Here is a 27,038-nt window from a genome sequence, read left to right as displayed (position 1 = left end):
TTTAACAACCTTCTCACACCCTCTCACACATACACACCTGAGTGGGTATAGATTGAAAACGTTAGCAGTTAGCAGGTAGCTTCACCAACACATCCATTAGTGAGGTTGTCAAATAGGCCCAGGCATTGTGGGATTTGGCCTTGTGTAGGGAGACAGTGATCAGAATCATCTCTCTAGTGCTGCTTTAATATGCAATAACTTACATTTTTGTGCTGATTATAAGGGCTGCGGCACGTGATGAGCTATCAAAACAAGAAGTAAACTACTCGGATTAAAATTCTGCTTTTAATTGGATAGATGAAAGGAGCAATTAGTTGCAGTTGAGTTTTTTTTTCTCACGTCAGCTCGTGCTCATTTATTAGGAAAAGGGAAAAAAATAATAATGCATTTTAACCAAGTTTCTAAATTCATTTTTAGCCACTTTATTAGGCACACCTATACAATCTATATATTGCGATTCAATGCAACAAGATCTGCTATAAATTCTACCTTCGTGTTCAGGTCTCATTGTCGTAAATTTGTAAATTCAATTGTATGTTTATTACTGAGGTCATAGTTAAAGGTGGACTATATTATACTGAGGGCTGTTGAGAAGTCTAATCTCTGTCCTCCCAGTTTCCAAACATGAGGGAGGCAGAATATTAGAAACACCTTTGAATATAATGCAGTCCAGTCTAACTATGACCTCAATGCTAAAACGTATAATTGAATTTACACCGCACCGCTGAACATAATGAGCATCATAAAGGCGGACTTCACGGCAGTACAGTTGTATTGCATCGCATTAGATTGTACAGGTGTACTTAATAAAGTGGCCACTGGGTGTATTTATACATTACCTGTTACCTGTGGTTGAGGTGTAAAATACTGCATCCATCACAAAGGTTGCAGCTACAAGTAGACTCGCTTTTAGTTAAATAGTTGAGTTTCAGTTTATTGATAACACAGTTAAGATACAATACATCATCATCATCATAGGACATAATGGAGATATGTGAAATGGGACACCCTGATAAGATATCTAAAGCTTGAAAATAGGGGCTCAGACACTAAGAAGATAGTAAACATACATTTGAAATACTATCACGTTGTCTAAATTTGAAAAAGTGCATGAATTATACAGTACGAAACACCTAAGACTAAACCAAAGACCCTAAAAATGAACTAACCTAACCCTAACTACTAAATGGTCCCAAAAACATTTATTCCATCAGTCTAAACATTGATTAAATCAGTAAGATACAATAAATACAGACATATGGCAAGTGGAAATAACAGTACATTTAAATGAATTTCAGAGTAGAACTAGTTTAGAAGACCCCGGCTGTTTAGGGTATTCAAGCTTTAACATATCTTTGTAGCAACTGCTGCATTAAACTCTATGATGTGCACATACCAATCAGTTGCCAGTTTATTAGATATATTGATCTAAAACTAATGCAGTCAACTGATACAATGATAAAACTTTACTTTAAGCATTTATAAGCAGTGATTAATGGTTTATAACACACTGTAATGTTGTTGTAAGAAGATATACGAACATTTTTAAATGTTGATTAATGTACACTATTTGGTAGGGCTGTGTATTGGCAAGAATCTGGTGATACGATACATATCATGTCAACATATAGTGCTATATTGCAATACTGTAAGTAAGGCGATATATTGCAACTTTTTAAATCTAATTTTAGGAAAACTGTTGTATAAATAACACACCATCATATGCATAAAATCTGAGAAAAATGCCATCAGAACAGTGGTCTGTTTTTGCATTTATCACAGTCCCTGTAACATCCAACATCATAGCACGACTTTGAGAGGACAAATCTCTTTGCAAATGAAATAAAATATTGACAGAGTTAATCTTTGCATGTAAACTATTATTTAAAAATGGTGGTTTTGAGAATCGATTCAGAATCACAAAAAACTATATTGCAATACTCAATATTTTCGACATTTTCTTCTACCCCTACTATTTGGCAACAATTATAACTTCTGCTCTGATGATATATTTTATGTTAATACAACTGTGTTTTACTATATTCAGTTATTCATTATCTGTTTATACAGGATCCTTACCACTTACTGTATGGGAGAGCCCATAGGAGGAGTATAGTTTTTGATAAATGCAACATTTATCTGCTTAGAGCTACATTATAGTGTGTTGTAACCCTTTATTAAATGTTTAAGATAAAATAAGATAAAAAGTTATTGTCCGTTCACATGAAAATTTGTTTTGCATCACATGCAAACAAGTCAATATATTGTGATTTTTTAAATCTAATTTTAGGAAAACTATCATAATATAAATAACACACTGCCATATGCATAAAATCTTTTTTTATGCAATCAGAACAGTGGGATCTACATTTGCATTTATCACAGTCGCTGTAACATCCACCATCATAGCAGTAGTTTGAGAGGTTACATACACTGAGAGGGCGCATCTCTTTGAAAGTGAAATAAAGTATTGACTAAACTGTAAACTATTAATTAAAAATCAATAGTGTTTTTGAGAATCGATACAGTATCACAAAACATAATATCGCAATATTCGATTTTTTTCTATATTTTCTTACATCCCTACTGCTTATGAATGCTAGAGTGTTACCAATGCAACTCAGTGGTCATATTGGAGGCTGTACTTTGTGGTGCTGTATAATTGTATTGCTTTTCACTGAGAGGTCTTTCTAATATTTGTGCCCTTGTTGATGTAAATGATGATATTGCAAAATATTAGAAACGCCTCCATGTATAACTCAACAGCACCACAAACTACTTCCTCTGAACAACTCAACACTATAAGCTTCACGAAGTTAGCGTTTACTGCAGCGATGTTGTATTACACTGAGTTTGAGCTTTGTGTGTACCTAATAAACTGACAACCTCTTTTGAAATATCAAAAACTACAGGTGTAGTGAGCAGGTTGGTGATCCTGCAGATAAACTGCCTGCTACTTTTCAGTTTCTCTCTTTCATCCTGGCTAGTGGACCGAAAAAACGTCCTATACTTGTTGTCCTCCATCCTGCTCAGTCTCTATGTGTTACATATGTACTGTTTATTCTGTACATTTGTAGCCGTGAGGTATTTCTTGTAGATACACAGTTTCAAACGGGTTGATGTGGAAGCTGCTGAGGGTCTGAGGGGCAGCGCTGCTTCGCCGTGTTAATATAGGAGATGTTTCCTGTTGTGGAAAAAGGGCCGAGATGACCAGTGGTGTCGTTGTGCTGTTGCACCGACCTTACTCATCAATCAGAAAATCAAAGCTCTGACGGTTGCTAACATTAAAGGGCTGCTGCTGGCGTGTCCTGTGCCAAGAGGCCTCTTTCTGTTGAGCATATTAAATATACTATAGGTCACAAGGAGGCTCATCATGAAGAGAAGGATGGCCAGTCAATATTCCTACTGCAGTATACAGTCATCAAAGACCACTGACAGGACTGAAGTGGTTTGATTTTCTTTTTTTAAAATCAACCAGGACAAACAGTTGTAGAATTTAAAAAAAAAAAACAAGATAGAAATATCCATCCCAGCAATAAATAAATAAATAAATAAATAAATAAATAAATAAATAAATAAATATGTTTTGGTTGAGGTTCCTTATAAAAACAGATTATTTATTGGAGAAGTAAAGCTTCTCTCATTGTGGCTAGACTAGCATGTTGCCTAAAGGCCTGTAGACATGTTGGTATTCCAGGCTGATTCAGCTTCAAAAATAAACCTCACATTAAAAAAAAAAAAATCCAATGAAAGTAACCATGATGTCACAGCTGCCAGTTTCAGGCTGCATCAAAAAACGTTTCATCCTGATTCAGGCAAGATGTCTGTTTATCTGAAGAACCAGCAGAACTTCAACTTTGCATTCAAATTGTGTCTTTTAAAATCTGGAGGAAGTCAGGTTAACAATCAAGCTAACTGCTGTAGCTCTCTTTGATCTGCTGCTTTAACCACACATTCATAATCACATTAAGTTGTGTGCAATTTACACCAAACAGTAGTGTTCATTATTTACCTCTAATTCACTTTTTTTGCAGACTCTGAGTGTTGTTTTTTTGACATTTTGGTTAATTTTGGAGTAACTTAAAGTATAAAATGTGTAAATGTATGTCATGTAAATTTAAAGTTTACTAGATTACTACTTCTATTAATGTGACTGGCCTTGCTGCTTATCAGAAATCTATATTTTTCTGTAAAATATGAGCGCCAGAAAATACATAGCATACTGCCGTACCACAGGATCCATCACCAGTGACTAGTGCTGTTTTGCAAGGGGCGGCGTCTCTTCAAAACTGACATGGAGCCACATAACGAATCCCCAGCTAGACAAAATATGCGTAAACATAACATGCATGTTTCATGATGTCCTGTCAGTGACGAGACATTCTGAGTTGGCACCATGTCCCGAGCAATGTAGTTTATGCCTTTTACCAGCATTTAGAGTAACTTAATTCTTATGCAGAGACTGTGATTTAGCCTTTTCTGTGTGTACCAGGACATGTTTATGGGCTAATAGGCCTTTGTTAGTCGTACTCTATTTATTTAATACAATTGTAGTGGGAACAGAAGGAATAATAAACAGGCTGACTAAACATACGATTCTTCTTTTGGGCTGAGAAAACCCTGTGTAAGGACACAAAAGGGGGACGTTTCCACTGCGGAAAGTAAATTCTTTTGAAGTGGAACTAATCATCTGAGGGATGGTTCTCGTTGTCCTAACAACGCAGCTGAATTGGAATGAGCCTCCTTTTTTGTGGAAGATATGTTTTCTCTTTCTCATTCAGAACTGATGATGATAGTAGTTTCACGCCCTGTCCACCCACATTGTCCGTCCAAACTCCTTTGCAGATAAGTCTTCACTTGGAGACGCCGAACACACGGCGGGTGACTCTTGGACTGTGACGTCAGCCCCACTCCTCTGTCTCCCAGTCTTTACGCTTTTTAATGCCGTTAGAATGAAAAGGGAATCGCACAGCAAATCCTCTCCAATAACACTTCTTTCTTAGAGTGTGAAAAGATCAAGACTTTTAAACTACTCCTATATCATAATGTGCCAGGCACTCCCAAGATAACACTGCTCTAACGTTGCAACTTTTGACAAAAATAAGAGTTAAATGTGGACATTTTTCAATGTAGTGTAGAAATGTATTCGCATAAAAGGCAAAATATTCCTCAATAAATGGCTTAAATGCTCTTTTTTGTATTATAATATCTTGAATGCTGCAGTTAGAGCTGCTATTACAGGTCCATAGAGGGATGTTTGTGCTTTATTTACATTTCTCTAGTGAAATAATCTATACTCCTGGATCTCTCTCTCTTTTCAGCTGTTCTGCATTTTTAAAAGCGGCATCAACAAAAAACACAAAAAGCTGCAACTTTAAGTTTATTTGCATTCATGCTCCACAGTTAACTAGAAGCAGAATTTACATTAATAAAAGAAAATAGAAATCTGTACGTCAATAAAAACTATACATTTATTCATACACACATGCACCCTTACATACACATTTACAAATACAACCATACACTTACATACAACCATGCATATATTTTAAACAACTCTAAAAAACAAGACTCTCTTTGCGTTGTATTAATTCCTTCTTACAAATCAAGATCTTAAATTATTGTGCAGTTTTTATTTTTCTCACATTAAAGGACAGAACATGGTTGAAGGTGTAAAAGACATTTTCTTCTCCCATCTCAGTGTAATTAACCTCTTCAGCATTAACATGAAAATGACCTTAAAGAAAATGAAATTAAAGACCTGTTCACATTTGCATGCTTTGCACTCTGAATGTGAACCACATGATATAGATCTAAATTAAGTCTATGTAGAGGCAATTATTGCAAAGGATTAGCCAATCATTTATAATAAAGGAAGTGAGCTATTCTTTCCCTGCATGTCCGTATTACTAGTTGTAAAATGTTGCAGCAAAGAGAATGCAGGAGACGGACTATAACGTTCTTATAGATGTCATTTACAAAACCAAGTAAGCAATTATTGGCTGAACTGATGAGCTCTCTGATTCACTGCGACAACTCCTTTGTGTGGAGCTGAAGGGACGTCACTGTGCGCTCCAGCTTGTCTCCTCATGCGCCCTCAGGGGATTGAGAAAGGTAACTTTGGCCGTCTGACCTCGGACTGAGAGAATTCCAATCTCTCACCGTTACTAAATCTTTATCTTCACACAGAGCTGTATAGCTGCGCCTCTCTTGAGTTATAAACTGTCGGCCTTTCTGCTAGTCCCATAGTCATCCAGCCGTTTTATTGTCTCAGTGGGGGTACAGAGTTCAGGCAGCAGTCAGGCCCAAAACAGAGGTGAACTGTTCAGGGAGGCGTCCTGGCTACTGTGCTCACTTATCATCCAGACCTGTCAGGAGCACAACACAAACACAGGGTGGACTCTTCATTGTGGACTAGTTGTAGATTTTAGTTTGTCACCCAAATAAACAAAAGCTCTTGTTGCACTTGTTGAAAGTTGAAAACATTCACCTCTTTATAATCTATCATTTGAGAAACCCTCTTCACGTCGTAGCAACAATTATCAATCAAAACTAAATGAGATTTAACCATCATCAGATCAGGCCTCAAATATGAGCCATATTTTTTACTATTTCCATCTATTAAAAGCTTTCCGACTGAGTTTTCATGCTTATTATATATTAAAACTCATGATAAGTCTACATTATTCATAAATAGATCCTTGCATAGATGATTTATTAATTGCTATATTGCACTTTGCAGAGAAGGGCACCCAAAGAACAATAGGTTTCACATTCATTTTATAATTTATTTATTTTTAAATCAAACATTTTTTTTTTCAACCCTCCAGAATAGCAGCCTGTTGGCAGCGAAGTCCTGAATGTAGCCGGAGATTTGGCAAACAAGTCCGACCCAGTACGAGTCTGTGTTGATAACTGTAGTGAAGTATTTGTATTAGTGAGAGGCAGGTAGCAGCCAAATGAGCAAAGTCAAAAAACTAATTCAATTCATACAGACTCGTACTCAGCCGTCACAAATCTACAGGATATTCAGTTAGCTTTTCACACACCAATTAAAGTGTGTTTAGACTGCTGATGCCGGATTTGGCGGCAGCGTGTTCACAGTGATGTCACACAGGCGTGGAGGAAACAATAACAGCAGGATTAGACTTTTTCTCTTTAATGGTGAAACACAATGTTTGTGACTGTCTGTCTGCTGTATGTACACTGCCTTTTTTCTCAGCTGAAGCTTATCCAGCACACTCACTATTACTGACTGGAGCAGGTTAAGGCAGGACACAGCGGATAAGCTCGTGGCACACTTGAATGTAGGCCATTTTAGTTCTTGGTGGTTAGAAAAAATTCACCCCTTTAGAGGATACAAACCTCCATCCTCATATAACCTAATTTCCTCTTTCCACTTCTAGAAAATGCCTCTTTTAAAGCCACTGAAAGCACACCGTTCTCTATGAAGAGGCTGATGTTCAAGAAAAACGGTTAGCAGTGTTAGCTGTTTTTCTTAACGGAGCGATTGATCAGTTGTGTTGCATTATCTTCTCGTCTTCCAAGTATCCCTTGGCTTGCTTTGTCATTTCTACATGCCATGCGGTAGCTGGTTGCCATTGTCATCATCATGGCAGACTGGGAGCCGGGGAGAGGACGCCAGCGCCGTGCCAGTTGGCTCAAGTAGTGAAAACACAAGGCAGACACAGCGCCATTCTAATCTTTAGCGTTCCAGACACGAAGGTCACTTTTGTGGCGGTTGCAGTTTGTATGTGTCCCATTAGTCACGAGACAGATTACATATACGATGTATGGATCTATAAATCTATAAATCTACTTACAGTAAACCATAAATCTCACCGCTTTTCGTCACGTGTGAGGAGTTAAGTACACAATTTCACTATGAAAATGTGGATTTTCATCTTAAATTAAGAGAAAAATAGATTGAGGTGAAGTTATTCAGGCAAGGTTATGTAATACTGGGTGAGCCAGAGCCTCTCCAGTGATCAAGCAAACAGGAAATATACAAGTCTATTATCAGGATGTAAACTGCCTAGTGCTGCGCTTTTTTTTTTAATTAATCTGCCGATTATTTCTGGATTAATACACTAATCATTTGATCTATAAAAATGTCAGAAAATAGTGAAAAATATCCATCCCAGTTTCTCAAAGTCCAAGGTGATGTCTTTAAATTACAGCTGTCAATCAATTAAAATATTTTATCGTGATTAATCGCATGATTTTCCATAGTTAATCGCGATTATTTGCGAATTATTCGCACATTTTTTTTTATCTGTTTAAAATGTACCTTAAAGGGAGATTTGACAAGTATTCAATACCCTTATCAACATGGGAGTGGACAAATATGCTTCCTTTATACAAATGTATGTACATATTATTATTATAATGATCATATTTATTATTGGAAATCAATTAATAATACAAAACAATGCCAAATATTGTCCAGAAACACTCACAAAATATACTCAAATCATAACATGGCAAACTGCAGCCCAACAGGCAACAACAGCTGTCAGTGTGTCAGTGTGCTGACTTGACTATGACTTGCCCCAAACTGCATGTGATTATCATAAAGTGGGCATGTCTGTAAAGGGGAGACCCAGAGAACCCATTTTCATTCACATATCTTGAGGTCAGAGGTCAAGGGACGCCTTTAAAAAAGGCCATGCCAGTGTTTCCTCGCCAAAACTCAGCATAAGTTAAGCTAGTATGACGTGGTTGGTACCAATGGATTCCTTATGTTTTCTAGTTTCATATGATACCAGCATCTTCACTCTAGCTTTAAAACTGACAACCTTAAAATAACAAGTTGCGTTAATGCGTTAAATAAATTGATGATGTTAAAATGAATTTGCGTTAACACGTTATTATTGGGTTAATGTTGAAAGCCCTAATTTAAATGTCTTCTTTTGTCAGTCCAAAACCCAAACATAATCAGTTTAATATGATATAAAACAGAGAAAAGCAAGAAATCTCAATATTTGAGAGGCTGAAAACGGCATTTTCTGCCATTTTTGCTTGAAAAATGACCTTAAAGAGGATAATTATCAAAATAGTTGGCGATTATTTTTCTATCAATTGACTAATGGATTAGTCGACATATCATTGCAGCTCTCAAGCTACCATCAGAAATAGTAAATATGTAAATTCATAGCTTACTTGTAATATTTATCTTGCATTTTTCCCATAATTATACCACAACGTCAGTACAGATGGTAGGAAAGTTGTTTTTTATTTAACGAGCTACAACTATTCCCCTATCCAGTTAAAAAAAACAACCTTTCTTCTTGGCTGTGCTGCGTTCACTGTAGCTTACAACAAATGAAAAAAAAAGCGTGTGTACCTTATGTTATTGTATAGCTTTATCAGTTTCCATGCGGCTCTGCAGCCTGTGGACCGATCCTCCTGGTGGTGCTTTGCTTGGTAGACAATAGTCCTGCGAATATCGGGGGCCAAGTCATTATCTTCTGCTCAGCAGGTGTAGACATTATTGGAGTGTTGAACTAATGATATGTAATGAGCTCTCTGTGACACATGTCTAGCCACCCTCACTATCATGGGGCCCATTAATAGATAACAGCATCATAATTAGCTTCGTTGGGAAGCCAAACCTAAGCTTATAAATATAGCAAACTGCGTTTAAGTTGTGTGTGCAGTTTCACGTGCTGTGTGTTCCTGCAGCGAGCCAAAAAAGTGTATCTATCTTGCTTTTATTGTTGTTTGGGTGAATTTAGTTTGTGCAACAACACGGCGATGCTGTCAAAGCACCGATACTATGCAGCGTTCACAATAGTGTGCACATGTGTAATTGTCTGTAACGACTTTTTTTAAAACAAACACCAATAAATTGTATTCGGTGACTATCAGAGGGATGAGTCACGAGGCTATTTGTTAGTGTTTTCAGTGGACTCGGTAAATTTAAAGCCCGGGATACAAATACATGGCTGTCTTAAAAATTTATATTGGAAATGGTTTTGATGTTGTACCCCACTGCAAACACTTTCAGCCTTGTGCAGGTCTCCTAGCAACAGCAAACAAAGGCAGGACCCATCTCAAGTTTCCCGTGGAGCGGCCAGTCCGGCGTGCCTTTGATCTTGACTGGGAAAATAGCTGAGTGGGCACTACTCGCATTTGTCTTTCATTTACTCCAGCCCCCCCGCCCTCCTCCTCCCAAAATGTTCCCTGAAACAGCCAAATCTTCATCTGTCCCCAGCAACCAACACCCCTCCTGGATAATCAACCATAGCGAGGGAAGTCATTGAAGCACACTGCAAAGTTTAGTCCAAATTGGAAGTTTTCATTTTGGAGCGTAGCTGCTACCTTTTAGAAGGCTATCATTTGTGGTTCTTGGTGTTTTATCTTTTGTTTCCATTGTCTCAATGCTGCAGAATTTATCAACCTGTGTCCCAGCACTTTGAAGTGAAAGCCTTAATAAACACATAAAGAGCCTTTAACCCTGCCTTTGCAAGTGTTTTCAGCCTCTATGATCTTGGACCAAACTGAAAGACTTTTATTCCATAAAAGTCTCAGAGCCAACAGAAAAACTGGGCGCATGGTGCGCAGCTGATGTGTATTTTTAAAAGTCAACAGAGCGCTCTTGTTTTGAATTCTACGTTTAAAAAAGTACATAGAAAAAGAATATTTTGAGCTCGTTTTTTTCCACGTGTTTGTTAATGCTTTCTAAGTAAGACCCAGGAATCAAAATATAAATAATTCCCTCATTCAGTGCATAAACACGACTGAGGAGAGCGAGGGCAACGTACTGTATCTCAGGGCTATTAAATGTTATCTTACTCCAGTGCTCTGCTCTGCTTTTATCCAAAACAGCTCCGACAGCTCAGGAGATTTAACAAATTGAAGTGTTTCACACTGTTTTGGTGTAATTTACTGTAATTGATGTTTCTATCTAGTGCCGAGGCCTTCTGAAGCGATTGCTTGTGTTTGTAGGAAGACATGCAGCCCAGTGGGGTGTATTGACTCAGGCTGTTGACTAATACTGCTCTATTGGCATGTTTTAATGCTCTCCCATTGTTTGACTAACAGGCTCCTCTGTCAGGCTAAAAGCACACCTTGGAAAACTGCTTAAGACGGGGATCAGAGTGTGTTTTAGACTTGTTTTTTTCACACTGCTGTAGCTTTGAAGTGGAAGTTTTCTTTTGGTGTGAATGGGTCATCATGGGTGTCTAACCTGGTTCTGTAACCCTACTTATGATCTGCTCAATGAATTCTACCCCCTTTCTGTTGTTGATTTCAGCGATGATTGTAGTTTTTATAAGAAGAAGAAATATATATTATATTATAATATATATTGTCAAAACTCACATTGTACATATTGACTTTGAAATGCAATAACCTTGTTAAGTGTAGTGGCAGACACAGTTCTTTTGTTAATGACCCAGTATTTACCACTGAGAGTAACCTGGTGTGTTTCAGCATAAGTTGATTCCATATTCACTTCCTTTACTGTAAAAGAAGTAGTAGTAGTAGTAGTAGTATTAGTAGTAGTGTAAAAATACTCCTATTTTCATACTCCATCAAGTATTATCAGCTAAATTTACTTAAATATATAGCTAATATTTCCCCCTGAATTGAATTTGCACAAATAGAAATATTCAAGTAAAGTACAAGTACCTGTAAATTGTTCTTAAGTACAGTACTTGAGTAAATGTACTCAGTTGCTTCCCACCGCTGCATTATCAATATCCTGTATCCTACATGGGATTCATATGAGGTTAATTAAAGAGGACCTATTATTTCCATTTTCTGGTGCATACTTGCAGACCTTTTACATGCACAAAAAATATATATAACACACAAAAGGAAAGGGAAAAAGCATAATATGTCCCCTTTAAAGGGCCAGTGTGCAACATTTTGGGTGATCTATTAGCAGAAATGGAATATAATATTCATAACTATGTTTTCATTCGTGCATAAACTCCTGAAACTCTTCACGGAGTCTGCCATGTTGCTCCGCCATGTTTCTACAGTAGCCCAGAACGGACAAACCAAACACTGGCTATAGCAAGAGCCTTTAGCATTTTTACATTGCCTGAAGGTCACTGTAGTTCTCCGACACGCTTGTGAAACTGCTGTAACGTGAGCCACAGAGTGCAAAACCGTGATACTGCCAGCCGCTGTCTGACCTCATTTGCGCCTTAAGTAGTGTTATTATGGGTTATTAAGGATGGCCTCTGAGCGAGATGAACGACATTACCAGGGTTTTGCATTCAGCGGCTCACGTTACCGCAGTCTTGGAAAGGGAGGATTGAGCGGAGGGGTACTCAGTTGGTTGCAATCTGCAATTACGCCACTTGATGCCGCCAAATCCTACACACTGTACCTTTAAGTAAAGTAATTGAGGTTAATGTACTCTTTCCACCATTGCATATTTAATATCCTGTATCATACATGGGATTCATATGAAGTTTGTGTATGAAAAGGTAGATAAACAGACATTTAAAAACTGGGCAGGTATCAGAAAGAGACCACAAGTTTCCTTCACCCAATGTGTTATGTAATAAGGGACTGTCATGCAACATTTGATAAATCATGAGGAGCTATAATATTTTATGTTATTTTATGTGGTAAAATAATGTTTTAATTGAAAGCTCAGATGTATCTAAAGCTGAGTTGAGATTATCTAATAAAACTGTTGTTTCCAAGATCAAGAATGAACTTCCGCTAAACATATTATATTCCGTATCTCCAAGCTATTTTGGCTTTGTTGCTCTTTCCTGTAAACCGGCTGTTTGCTTTTTTGCAACATGTCAGCTGCAATTTAACATATATTGCATTTCTGTAAAGATGTGCGTAAACACACACACGCTGCAATTAGTTAAAAAATACTGCAAAACATTTGACATGAATCTGTTTGTTAACTATATTCTGTGTGAATGCTATTTGTGTATTCTTCAGCAGCCTTTAGAGAGAAGCCAGCCCATATTTCATCTGTTATACAGATGCTTGTTTGTGGGGAATGCTCATCCTAGCTGGATCCTATTTTTGTTTGTCAAAGCAAAGCTGCAGAACAGCAGGTTTTTACATTCCTTCATTATCCTTTTATGGAAGTCACTAAGGTTTGTTACATGTGAAAGAAAAAAACTGTCCCACCGCTGCAGACGCTTTACACACTGAGGAGTCTGACGTTCGTTACCTCACAGTATCCTATATAGTTTCATTGCTCAGCACAACACCCGAGGCACAAAGGTACACTGTTACCAGCGTGACACAGGATGATAAACAAAAGGTTGTGATCTACTACAGAGAATTGAAGTGCTCCGTACCTTTCAAGCAGTCTTGTGACCTGGAAAGGCCAAGAAAAGGTTTACTTTTACCTCTCACCTTCAACAACTCTTTTCTAACTAAAAGGGTTCTTGTGGGAAGAAAAAAGAAACATTTGAAGCATTAGATTTTTTTTTCTCCCTCCCGTAAACCCATTGGAACCCATTTTAGCATATTTATTTATAGCATGTTTCTGATTCAGAATCCTCAAGTATCATCACATTACCCCTGACAAAAAATAAAGCATGTCTTCATGCTTGTCTGCACCCAAACCCCACACAGAGTTCTACCCCTCTGATAAAACGGCATGTGCCATCTGACTCTGTTGGGGTGGAGAGTGTATTAATATCCTCCTGAGCCCTAAGCATGCGCATTTACCTCCACCTTAATTCATCCGTTTATATGCTTACCAAATATAGGTGTCCTAAAAGGTACTTTATACTGGAACCATTTCAATATTTAGTCTAACACCAAGAGGGTGAGGCTCTGAATGTTCAATCAAATACATTCTGCCAATATTCCAATTTGCTTTTAGATTTTGATTTGTTTAAAGGCAGAATTCACATTTTTTAAGAGGATTTTGATGTTGGCTGAGATCAGAACTGCCTCATCTGACTCATTGTGGAAATACAGACCCTTTTTTTTAAGAAGCTAGAACTGGTTAATGACAGTGTTAGTAACAAAATATTACTTAAAAGAAGGGGGTCCATGAAATCCATGTATTAGATGGTGCATAGTCATAGTCTGTTAACCCTTAGAGACCCACATAGACCCGTTTTTGTCTTTTTTGGGGGGCAGAGGGTCTTTAGAGGCAGATAACAGGTCAATAGTAGATGTCACGTATAAGTGGTGTACATCATCTGAAAGCTGGGAACCTGAAGATTAATTTGAGATTGGAAATAAACATGAATTAATTAAAATAAATTGTGGAAGTATATAAGGCTTTAGAACATTACGATAGAAGTATATGCTGGTCATCCCCATGCTCTATTATGATACTATTTGTTACATAGATTTGGTGCTAAATTAAAAAAAAATGTATTATGTATGTGTTATTAAAAATGTACTACTCGATAATTGATAAAAATGGTCAATAATCCCTCCAAAATACCACATTAAGACACCAAGACCTCGAGGAACACCATAGAAAAAGTCATGCTGTGATTTGGTATCAAAAGCTTTTGACATTTGGAGATTTCTGCAAGAACTGCATTTTTCGGTGATTGGATTTGCGAGCACATCTGTTGTGGAAACTGCTCAGAAACCCAGAAAAACCATCCATCCTCTGGCTGCCCTAGGTCTCTAGTTTTGTGGCTGTAAAGTTTCATGGGGCTTTGATTATCCTAGAGGTCACCACAAGTCATTTTATACAGGGACTAACATCATCACACATGAATACAATTGGGCTCATTGGATCCACAAGAGTCTCAGCTTTGTGATACCCAATTTATGTAATTACAAGACTGTTTAGGGACCCCAGTATGCAGAAATATTCAAGTACACCATTTTATAGAATAGGCGAAAATAACACATTTATACTGCATACAAAAAACGTTTTTTTGCTCAAACTGCATGTGATTATCATAAAGTGTGCATGTCTGTAAAGGGGAGACTCGTGGGTACCCATAGAACCCATTTTCATTAACATCTGAAGATCAGAAGTCAAGGGACCCCTTTGAATATGGCCATTCCAGTTTTTCCTCACCAAAATGTAGCCTAACTTCGGAGCGTTATTTAGCGATCTTTCCGACAAGCTGGTATGGCTTGGTTGGTACCAATTGATTCCTGAGGTCTAGTGTCATACCAGTATCTTCATTTACAGCAATGACAGCGGCTCCGTAACATTTCCCTTTTTGCTGCCATGTGAGTTATAGAGCTTCATGATAACATTTGTACAAATAGGTCAATAATTACATAAGGACGCTGTAAAAGGTAATGTTATTTGAATATATATATATTAGTAAAATTTCAGCATGTGAATACATTTTTCTTCTGTTGTTGATCTTGATTTTTTACATTTTCTAAACTTCTTTTTCAATATACTGTTACTTTCAGCCACTAGTAGCACCACTGAAGACAAAGCTACAGAGCAGTGAAAAGTCACAGAATCTTTGATTTTTATAACAACCCTTTAATACACCCACACACTATCTTTTGACTATCTTTTTGTATTTCCACCAGATTTCATCTGCTTGGCTGAAAGTGTCGTCAACAAGTTCTTGTTCTAGCATAAGACTTGTTGAGCTCCAGTATGCGACCAGTATGACCAGTGAGCTCCTGATTCCAATCTAGTCCCATAGATTCCCTTTTAAATGGTTGGTTTAGCCAAATTAAAATAATTATTTTCCATTTGCCTCTACTGGTGTGTAGTCATGCTAATATATTTAGTTTTTTTCAGCCAGTTTTTAGATATCCATCTCATTTAATTTACATAAAAAAAATTAATATAAAGCAATGTATTTTTCCTGAAACAATGTCCCCGTTACTCTGTGTAATCCACAGACCTCACCGTGAAAAGTTTTTAATGGAACTACTTTATGTTGAAAAAAATAATCCCGTTCAGACAAATTAAACCAAAACTATTTGCATTGCTGGATACCTCTAGAGGTTTTTCACTCTAACTTGTTGTATTCTGTCCTGGTCCCTCCGGGGTCCATTGAGGGTCCACATTGTGCCTGAGTTACCTCAATGTTTCTGCTCATTTGTAGATTATTTGGTCACGCTACCACCAGATTGCAAAAGAGCACAGTTTAATTTCCATCTGTGGAAGAGGATGTTTCAGTGTGGAGGTGTTTAAGAAGTATTTTGCTCGTTTGACTGGTGCAAACCCATCTACACTTTTACAATTTATCACAATATGAGTGTGGACCATTGTAGTGGCAGCTGTAATTAAGTTTTACATGTCATGTGTAACCTTTATTTAATTATTTATTTATTTACCCAGAATCCCCATTAGTTAATACCACAGTACAAACTACTCTTCCTGGAGTCCGTACAAAACCACTACCTCACAATGTAAAAACAAATATGCAATTAAACTCCAAAGCAGAAAAGGGGAACATAAGAAAAAACTTCAATCAAAACGAAACCAAAAAAAAAACAATAAATCAAAAACAATAAAACTTTTAATGACAATAATAAAAACAAAATGACCCCAAGTCAAAAGGGGATAAAAAAAACAAATGAAAAACAGGCAACCTGCAAAAAAAACCACTAAAATCAACAACAGTTAAACTACTAAGGACAATAACAACAAAACAAGTACCCACACCTTAAACACATGCAATACAGCTTAAAAACAACAGCAGCACCATTAAAAACAGCGTATACAGTTGCTGAAATATAAATAAACCAAGAAAATTCCCCATTAATGATTATATAGTCAGATATGAAGTATCAAAAATGTGTCATATTTGGAGAGGGACTGGTGTTCTGTGCCTTTTAAACTCTTTTTAAAAGCCGTTTTACTTGTTAAATGTGTAACTTGTGATGGCAAACCATCCATATATTCATTCCTCTGAACACACATTGCTTGCATTAGTTTTTGAAACAGGAAGTGGAAAAACAACCTCTTGAGGCATGCCTAGTAATAAAGTTATGGCCATTACTACTATATGAAAATTGATGATATAGGACATTTAGGAGTTTAGACAATACAATATTTCTCATAAAACAGAGCAGAGAAATAACCGTCCTGTCCCTCACCAATGACGAACACAAGGTTGTGTACATTCTGATGATGTTAGTTCTTCTGTTACAGTTCAGAGTGAGGCGTGCAGCTCTATTATGGACTATTGTAGTTTGTCCAAGTCTTTATTTGACACACTTGACCACACCGCTGGACAATAATCCAAATGCGTAAGAACTGATGTTTGAACAATGTGAGAAATGCATTGTTGTGTTAAAAATGTAGCACACCTCTTAAAGCTGGAGGAGGCAGATTGGAGCTAATATGGTTAAAAAAAGTTATTTTTATAAAACGGTCACTATATCCTGACAGTAGTGCATGAGACAGGTAATCTGAAAAAAAATCATGTGCCTCTGTGTACTCCAGTGCTCCTAATGGCATCTGCAAGATTTCAACGACCGGAGGGAAAACAACCAATCAGAGCTGAGCTGGAGCCTGCCGTCTCTGAGGAGCTGTCAATCAAACTAAGCGGCGCTGATCAATTATGAATCAATATTCTGTTACTGTAATGCCTATTTCTCTCTTCAAATGTTTTCAGAAACATCTTGTAGTGTGCTGTTTAGTTGCAAAATGAGAAAGTTTTATAACCGGCAGCCATGTTGGGATCGATTGAGGAAATACCAAGAAACGCCCACCAGCTGGAGCACAGCCAATAGCAACGCTCTCTCTCTGAAATGACCTGTGATTGGCCAAGGTCTCCCGTCACGGGCTAGATTTATTAAAGCCTGAAAACAGAGGAGGTGCAGAAATCTAGTTTTCTTTCAGAACACTTGAATTACAATATGCTGAAAGGTTATTATGGAATTTTTGCCCAATGATGCCAAAAACGTTCTGCCTACTGAAGCTTTAACGCCATAATAACAAGTTAACACAAATTTGTTTTAACGCCACTAATTTCTTTAACGTATTAACGCAACTTGCGATTTTTAGGTTGTAGATGACATAATATAAACTAGAAAACCATGACCAAGGAATCCACTGGCACCAACCATGCCATACTAGCTTGTCGGGAAGGAGGTTAAATAACGCTCCAAACTTTTCAAAGACCTCAAGATATGTGAATGAAAATGGGTTCTATGGGTACCCACGAGTCTCCCCTTTACAGACATGCCCACTTTATGATAATCACGTGCAGTTTGGGGCAAGCCATAGTCAAGTCAGCACACTGACACACTGACAGCTGTTGTTGCCTGTTGGGCTGCAGTTTGTTATGTTTTAATTTGAGTATATTTTTTATGCTGAATGCAGTACCTGTGAGGGTTTCTGGACAATATTTGTCATTGTTTTGTGTCAATTGATTTCCAATAATAAATATATACATGCATTTTCATAGAGCAAGCGTATTTGTCAACTCCCATGTTGATAAGAGTATTAAATACTTGACAAATCTCTGTTTTAAGGTACATTTTTAACTGATAAAAAATGTGTGAATAATCGCGATTAACCATTTCAATCGATTGACAGCCCTAATGTTTGAACAATGTGAGAGATTCATTGTTGTGGTAAAAAATTAGCACACCTCTTAATAACCGCAAGACCTCTCTCCATAACTGCAACGGCTTTTTCAATCTGAAAATGGTTTCTTCTTATAGTTGAGGCTGAAGCACACTCAAACATGCTAAACATGTTTCTCTTACCAAACTGAATACATTAACTCCAACTCTCAGAGGATTTAGTATGCTGTTTATCGATGCCGTTTTCTGCATTTCTTGAGTTTTCTAGAAACGTAGGCTTCACCCACACAGAAACAAGAATACTACAGATTTTCACACATCACTGAGGTCTGCAGTAACTATAACCCAAGAATATGTTTTTTCACCCGTAGGGCGCTGCGTTTCAGTTCCTCGTCCGTTTGAAAAAGTTTCCACCGGAATCTCTCCGGGTATATAAAGAACGAGCAAAGCCTGCGCGGCTATTTAGAGTGATGTTACACCATCTCAATCTGTGTCAGCCTATATGCTATGTACACTTGGAAGACGTCAGTGTCTGTTTGTGCCATATAGAATTATCACCTCTTAACTATATGACATTTCTGGAGAGAGAAAAAAAAACAATCATGGCACAGACGGAGTGGGGGTGGGGTGGCATTTGTCAGTGCTCTCATTGGGGTTCAAAAGTAGAATGTAAAATGTCTGTCTTTGTCTAATCCAACACATTTTATTTTTGTAACTGAGAAATCTGTTCAGGGACCCCAACATTTTTTCCAACTGTCAGGGTGTCATTTGTCAGAAAAAAAGTGAAACTCATTTCCCACCCCCAGTCCTTCTGTATGTTATGAGGTTATAAACACGCAAGGTGGGTGTGTGTGCACACGTGGACATGGCGACTTGTCACCTCAAACACACACACACACACATGCGCGCACACACGCACTTTATTGTCATTTTGCCCTGCAGAAAGCACTTTGGCTGATCCCCTGACTTCCTCTTTGACACTGTTACGCCCTATAGCCTCGTCCTCCATCAGTGAGCGATGACTTTTAAGGAGCCAAAGCCGTCGGACTAGAGCGTATTGTCCCTCATGATTGAGATGTTAACCTTCAGGGCAGCCCCTTGCTCTTTAGTGTCTCATTTTTTCTTGTTCTCCTCCTCCTCCTCCTGCTTCTTCCTCTCTTCCCTCACCCATGGTTCCTCTCTGCCAGCCGCCTGCACAGCGAGGCCCGTCAAGCCATTAATGAGTCCCAGCACTGATAATGAAGCCACAGAGGTGGTCTGAGCCAGTGTGGCACAGGAGCTGGAGCACGGGGGGAAGGTAGATTAGGATAATTACCTGGCCACGGGGGAAAGATGAGAAAGATGTCTCTCTACCTGCAGGCCTCGATCGACGAAGGAGAAAGTGCAATATAATGAGGTGCGGACACCCTTTCTCTCAGAAAGGTAAGAAAAATTAGCTCCTAATGATCAAAATGTGATTTTTATTGTGACAGTGATTGTCTGTTTTTGCAGGTGTCCTCCGCATCCCTTCGCATGCACGTATGTATTTGTTGTTTACGTGGCTGTGCTTTCGGTCTCTCGCACTGTACGTAAGTCCTAAACATCCACACTCACGGAGACTTTGAAGAGCCTATGAGGTCAGGTTTTAAATTATGGTCTGCACCCACACCAAGCGTTCTCTCCCCACTCCTGTAAATCCATTTTCCACACAATGCATTTCAAATCAAAGCAGCGTCACCATAACACGCCTTAGGAAACATTAAGCCATAGTGCAGTACTTTCATGTATGATAGCATAGCCCCTGTATGCTTTGATGTGCTCACTTTTTTTAATGCTTTATTAATAATAACACACTGGCTCCTTCTCGCACCAACACACCAGCTTCTGGTGCTCCTTTCTCTCCTCCTGAACTACCATCCCTCACTCCTTCCATGCCTCAGCTTCCTTCATCCCTCCCCAGCCCTTGAGTCGTGTCTCGGGATTGGCCTGTTTGTGTTTGGGAGGGGGGGATTAGAGGGAATGACACGGGCCTCGAGATGAAGAGAGACACAAAGACCTATCAGAGGGCAGAGAGTACGGAGCGCTGCATCGCCATTGGTTGCTGTGGAAATCAGACACGTCTTCATTTCTTCCAGCCATCCTCTCCGAAGTGCCCAGCTTTCATTTCCACGCCCGGGGAGGGAAGCAGAGAGGGAGGGGGGGGGGGGGTCAGGATTAGAGTTTCTGTTTGTGCTTTTAAGTGTGTGTGCACGTGTGTGTTTTCTTGAATGTTGTGCGCAGCAAACATCTTAGAGATACAGAGGGATGAGCGCGCAGACACTAATAGCACTCACCTCCTCCAAAGCTGGCCAAAATACAAATGCTGGAACAGTGTGGTGTTGTTCTAGCTGAATGGGACGCCTGATTCATAGACATGTAAAACCTGCTTACAAATGTCTCACTGATTTCTCTCTGCACCCCAAAGCACACAATGGCTCCTCAGTATCTGCTGATGTTTTCCTTTCTGACAATTTCAAAGCGATGTCGGCAATTTACTGGATCACTTATAGCTGCCTCCCCACATTCACACACGCGTGTGCAGATGTGCACAAACATCTGCTGCATTAATTTCCTGCTTTTGTGTTTTCTTTGTGTCTGTGTTCCTTTTTGATGTTTTCCTTCCTCCTTCTGTTATGGAGCATCACTGAGTCTTGATTTTTGTTGTTGTATTATAATGTCAGCCCACAACTTCTGCAGCAGTTTCTCCAGTCATTTCAATGCAATCTGCGGTTGTAATAAATAAATATATTAATATACTGAAGCAGCTAATTTCCGTTTCTTTCAAAATGTACTCCATGCAGCTACGTTAACCTGCATGTATTTAATTTGTTTAGCATGTATGCACACCAATTAGTCAGTGTTTTTATCTGACAGCATTCTGCAGTGGAAATCCTCGCTAAAGTTCTCATGTGATGCCTGTTGAGCTTGTTGTGCACCAGACTGTTGTCAGTATTTGCCTGCTTGTCAGGATGCAGCCAGTTGACTCTGGCTGTCTGAGCAGTGATATGACTGGGAGCAGTGGGGCTGGGCCCCAGCCGACTCCGCTCTCCTCCTCCTCCTCGCCCCATAATAGATCTGCGTGGTCTGCAGGCCCTCTGGGGGCACCTGGCTCCCCTCCCTGCCATCTCTGGCCTGGATCGATCAGCGAGGCCGCCCCGGCGCAGAGACCAGGGGTCATCTTCAAAGGCCTCCTGCCCACTTCCTGCCACCTGGTGCTCCATATTCGGACAAAGGGTGCGTTTCCTTTCCGTTCCCTCCACCCTCCGATGCCCTTCTGCGAACAGGTTAAGGACATGGAGTCGGTACAGCTCCTCCCTGTGATCTCCTTCAGCCTGCTCCCCGGTCGCCCACACGGGGAGAGAGGGTGAGAGATCAGTCCCATCCAAACAACACAATCACACACCCATTTCATGTGGAAATCTGCTTTTGATTTAATTACGGCCAAAGAATTCACATCTCTTATTACGGAGGTGATTTTGGTTACCTTTACCTTTGGTTCTTATTTTCATTACACTTAAATGTATAATCAAGATTTCTATAGTGCATCCATAAAATGTTTAAATTCAGTGACAAAAAAAACACATCAACTCAGAGAATTATTATTCATATATAGGATGTATTTTAATGACATTCATATCATGATACAGTACAATGAAAAAAAAAGTTAAAGAAGGTAATGGTTTATAATGATGCATTAACTTTCTGGCTCTCACTTGAAACATGTTTCATTATTAACTGATCAACAGATCTGCTACGGTACGAATATCTCCATCTCTCTCTCTCCCTGTTGGTCAAGTCACAAATGGCAGGGCTATCGAACACACATTTTATCTCCATGAGGGCTGTCGGACAATTAGCTCCAAGAATACATATTAATCAATCGAGCTTTTTTTGAATCTGTTTATTAAGCCCAGCCATTTTTTTCCCCCTCCAATACATTAGCAGATCTCAGTATGTCCGCTCCTCTTGTGAACAGGGATGAGAAGGAGATGGAGGGAGAGGAAATAAAGGTCTGATGAGTTTGGCAAAGAGAGGATGGAGGCTGAGACAGATGGCATGAAGTCTGCAGCACTCTGGCGTGGCTCGCCTGGTGCTAAAATCCTCCTCTCTCACATTCCAACAAATCCTACCAGGAGGCTGGGGAGTCTGTCACACCACTCCAAGGATCCACACGGCTCTCTTCAACCCCCCCTCCTCTCCTCTATCCTCCCCCTCCTCTGCCGCCCCGGCCCAACCGAGCCTCTGACCACTCTGCATCATATTTTATCCTCACATATGTATACATTCACACATTAACATGTATAGAGGTCGGCCATTACAGGCCTGCTATACGATAAGAAGCACCAGGGGGGCGCAGATATGACGAAACGCCGTCTGACTGCTCTTATGGAAAAGGGGCTTAATTGAGAGAGGTGGCCTTTACTGTCACTCCAGTGTAAGAAATCTTATTCAGTAAACACTGGGCCAAATCATGTGGGACTGTACAATCCATTTATATCAGAGGAAGAAGACATAAGAAGCTTTTTGATTAGTTTCACCACAGCCCGCATCAGCCCAACAGAAAGCCCAATCTCAATCCAAACATGCACTGCTCAGACCCGTGTTGCAAGGCTCCCTGTGGGCCTTACAGCCCAAAACGGACAGTAAGTGTAACCGTGATTACACATAGCACAAGACCAACAACTGGATCACGGGCTCCACATGACATCTTCATCTCCAAACACTGTACTATTAGATGTCCTTTGAATCTCTGAAGCATGCTTTCTTGAAGCGGTTCATCTAATAAGAACAGTCTAATTTATTTTACACTATGCTCTCTCCCCATGTCTCTCTCTCTCTCGCTGTCTTTCTGCCCGCCTTCTGTTTGTTCTAATGAATGACTTCTGAGATGAGGTGCCGCTGTGAGGAGGTCACGGCGGGGGCCTCAGAACCACATTACTGTTAATGATAATAAAAAGAACAATCTGTGCTAAACCTCTTGGATGTCCTCTCTCCTCTCCCCATATGGAACGAGTGTTTTATCTGCTATTGTTTTTCAATGTTTGAATTGAAGTATATGCAATTAAAATGCACAGTAAATATTGTTTTTTTTTGTGCAGGCATTGTTTATTGGCTGATAAAAGGTATACAGTGGTGCACCATCTGGGTTGCAAAGTACACCACCGAGCACAACATCAGGCACATCTTAGCAACGTGGTGCTGCATGAGGAAATATATTCCCTACGGTCACATTTTAATGCATACACAGCTTCTAACATTTGGGTTATGGAGGAGTTGGGCTTTATTGATGTGACTTCAGCTTTTTACTGACAATAGGTTACAGTAGTTCTCAGCTCTATTCAGTTTAAATGAAAGAAATTAAGTGGAATCAGATTTTACGTATGAAGCATGCATTTGATGGACGACAACTTTCTTTCAACCCGGTCTCATGGGGAGCTGTATGAATTTATGGCCAAATTTGCGCCAGGCCCATGCACATGTTTGGAACTGATGGTGCCCCCTATTAAGTGATTTCAAAACAGTTTTATTATACATGTGGTTTAACAATGTTATGAAATATATCCTGCAAGTTTTGTAATTATTAGACTAACAATTTCTGATTTATAGTCTGATTTGTGTTATGCCTGGCACATTGTTAACTTACGCCCTTTTTGTGGTTCGTTGGTCAATATCTTCAAAACACAATGAGATAACAAGCTTTTGATAACTTTTGGTAACGATAATCCACAGAAAATTTAATAGCAATCGGATGAACGGTTCAGGAGGAGATGTCATAAATTTGTAATTTGTATGCCACGCAACAAAACTACAGTAATGTCTTCAGTTAGGTTCAGGCAACAAAACCACTCAGTTTTAGGAAAAACGTCATGGTTGGGCTGAGAATAATACGTAAACTGAGAAAAAATACTTACGGAAACAACGTAACATAAGTACGGAAAACACGTACGTCACAAATGTCACTTACAAAACAAAACACCAGTCTCGATCACCAGTGTCCTGGTTAAAAGTCCTGTGTTTGTTGGACCAATCCACCTCCCAACCCGCCTGCCATACACAGTCTTTCTCACTTTTAATTCTACGTCTCTAGCTCTGAGTGTAGCATATTATACACGAATGCGACATGCCAAAAGCAAAAAGGCATCTTATTGCACTCTAAATGCCTTGGGCATTATTGTGTCATTCATACGCCTGGTTTACACCGACCCTAATAAGCACTGCATTTCTACAACTTACTATATAGAGGCAAAGTCACGCCCCTTCTGGTGGACCACCATGGGACCTTAATTCGGAAAAAAATATGAACGGTAGTCAACGGCGAGCGACAAATATTTTTTTGATCCCCTGATCATGAATCACACATATTTTATTTTAGTTTAATAGTTTGTCAATTTAAAACATCATTTTGCGAGTCAAGAAAGTCTCAGTTTGTTGTAAAACTGTTGAAGTATAAGACTGTGAAAATACGTGATTAGAAAGAATACACACCCAAAATTTGGGTAAGTGATGTCTCTCTCGCTGAAGCTACGATGCTTGTGTGTTTCATATTTAGATGTACTCACACAAGCAACGAGTCTAGCTCGTTCTTTCGCTTCCCGGCTGATAAAAAGACCAGCAGTCGCTGGATAAAACACATCAGGTAAGATAACGTTTCATTAGTGGCTGGAACACAGCTAAGTTAGCTAGCTAGCTAGCGTTGGTGACGTATATTGTGCGAGACGAGAGATGTAGTTCACTGAACAGTTTCACACAAAATGAAATGATACTACGACAAACTGTGACTTTCTTTTTAAATCGACAAACATGATATTTGTGATTCATGGCGCAATTCAAACGGGATCAAATAGTATTTGTCTCTCGCCGTTGACTACCGTGGATATTTGTTCCGAAATAAGGTCCCATGGGGTCCACTGGAAGGGGAGGGACTTCTCCCTTCTATAGTGGCAATGGAAAAACTAGCAGTTCCGGACGACTATGAACAAATTTCGTCTTGCTATGCAGGTTTTCAACACTAGTACAGGCCGTCATATCAACATCCACAACACCAAAGTGTTTGCTGGGGTTGTTTACATGGATCTGACATTCACAAGCAGATCAACGGTGACTTTCCCTCCCACTTGCCGCCACAGATATAGACTTGCTGGCTGTCCTTCCTACGTGGCAGGGCAGCGTGGCGTCCCCAGGCTCGTTGGCACCGCAGCTGTCACCCACAGGATGGGAGAGTGGCAGGGTCGATGGCTCCGCGGCGTGGCTTCTGGCAGCATCCGTCCCTTCCTGGCCCGGCGAAAGGGCAGGGACGGGGAACCCGGTCTCTCAGAGCATTGATCGAGGGCCAGCCCTCCATTAGCCACCGTCGGAGCTAAAGGTCAGCTAAGGCCAACGGATGGGTCCTGTGTGCGCATCCTATGGAGTGACTCACTCTCACACCCGGGGAGTGAGTCCTTATCACTTTGGTCTGTGCTGCCCCCCTGCTCCTGGTGGACACATGAGCATAGCTTTTCCTACACACCTCCCTGATGGGTGGACGCAGGCTAAACCTAATGCTATTTTTTGTTTGATGTCAGCCGCATTATGCGTCATTGTTGCTTTTAGAGATCTTACTATCTGCCGCCACATTAAAAGAGCCTTCCTTCTAATTTTCCCCCAACCGAAATTGCTTAATAAATGAGCAGGCCCTGATTTACGCTGATGATCACACAGCAACACAAATTGCATCAAATTGCTCACCCAGAGATGGTGCACCACATCGTGCTCATCACTGAGTGGCAACTACTGCCTGGTGTGGTTTACATTAATGCAGTCAGGCTGTGAAAAGGGGATAATTGTGGTGCTAAATGCTGTAGAGGCTGACAGGATCCATTTCTTGACTTGTCAAGGGCAGCAGTGATAGAGAGGGTCATGCCGGGGTCCACACACACACATGGAGGCAGATGAGCGAATTTGCACCGACATGCGTGCACACATGCAGGCACGCGAGCACACACACTGACAAAAATCAGCCACACTCCACATAGAGATGATTGTCTCCTGCCTCTGTCAGGTTGTGCTTTTTTTCTCCAGCCATGGAGACCTCATCCTGGGAAATTGAGCAATTTCTGATTGAAAACAGTGGCGGTAATTAGAGCACTCACTATTTGTAACCACTTGGCATTGCATTAGTATGCAAAGCTGGCAGCCAGCTTATCTTGGGGAAAACGTTTGTTTCCTTAATTGCCCTCTTAGGACAAAAGTGAAGGGGGTGGGTGGGGAGGGAAGAGAGTAAAATGTTAACGTGCTGCAGCGAGAATGGAGCCTGGTGTGTTGAGGGGATGTGACTCCCTGAACACAGGGGTTAAACTCCACTAATAGGCTGCATACAACACACATGGGCACACACAGGCACAGAGTAGCAGCGGAGCACTCATACACCCACATATGGGCACACATTTTGCGTTTGGCACACGGGCACACGGAGGCACAGACAAAAAGACAACTATGACGAGCGCACACATTCCAGGACACACACAATTAGGCACAATTAAACTCCATAGACATACTGTAAAATTAGACATGTAAAAATAACCGTTCACCACGCTAATGAATTCTTTAAATAAAGA

At 39.8% G+C, this 27,038-nt stretch overlaps 1 protein-coding gene across 11 annotated transcripts in view; it reads left to right on the top strand.

Annotated features, from left to right (window-relative positions):
• Window positions 1-23,418, top strand: part of zic6 (zic family member 6) — a 101,211-nt gene extending 77,793 nt beyond the window's left edge. For 7 of the 11 annotated variants that reach the window (XR_005208203.1, XR_005208200.1, XR_005208204.1 and 4 more), the window contains one exon: window positions 19,614-23,418. The gene's annotated coding sequence lies outside the window, so the exon portion shown is untranslated. The remainder of the gene's footprint in view (window positions 1-19,613) is intronic. The other 4 variants (XR_005208194.1, XR_005208201.1, XR_005208195.1 and 1 more) reach the window with 4 other exon arrangements.
• The last annotated feature ends 3,620 nt before the right edge of the window (window positions 23,419-27,038 follow it).

This window comes from Sebastes umbrosus, chromosome 9 (assembly GCF_015220745.1).
Source record: "Sebastes umbrosus isolate fSebUmb1 chromosome 9, fSebUmb1.pri, whole genome shotgun sequence".
NCBI lineage: Eukaryota > Metazoa > Chordata > Actinopteri > Perciformes > Sebastidae > Sebastes > Sebastes umbrosus.
The sequence above is the reverse complement of the archived record's forward strand: the minus strand, read 5'-3'. Positions and strand labels throughout refer to the sequence as shown.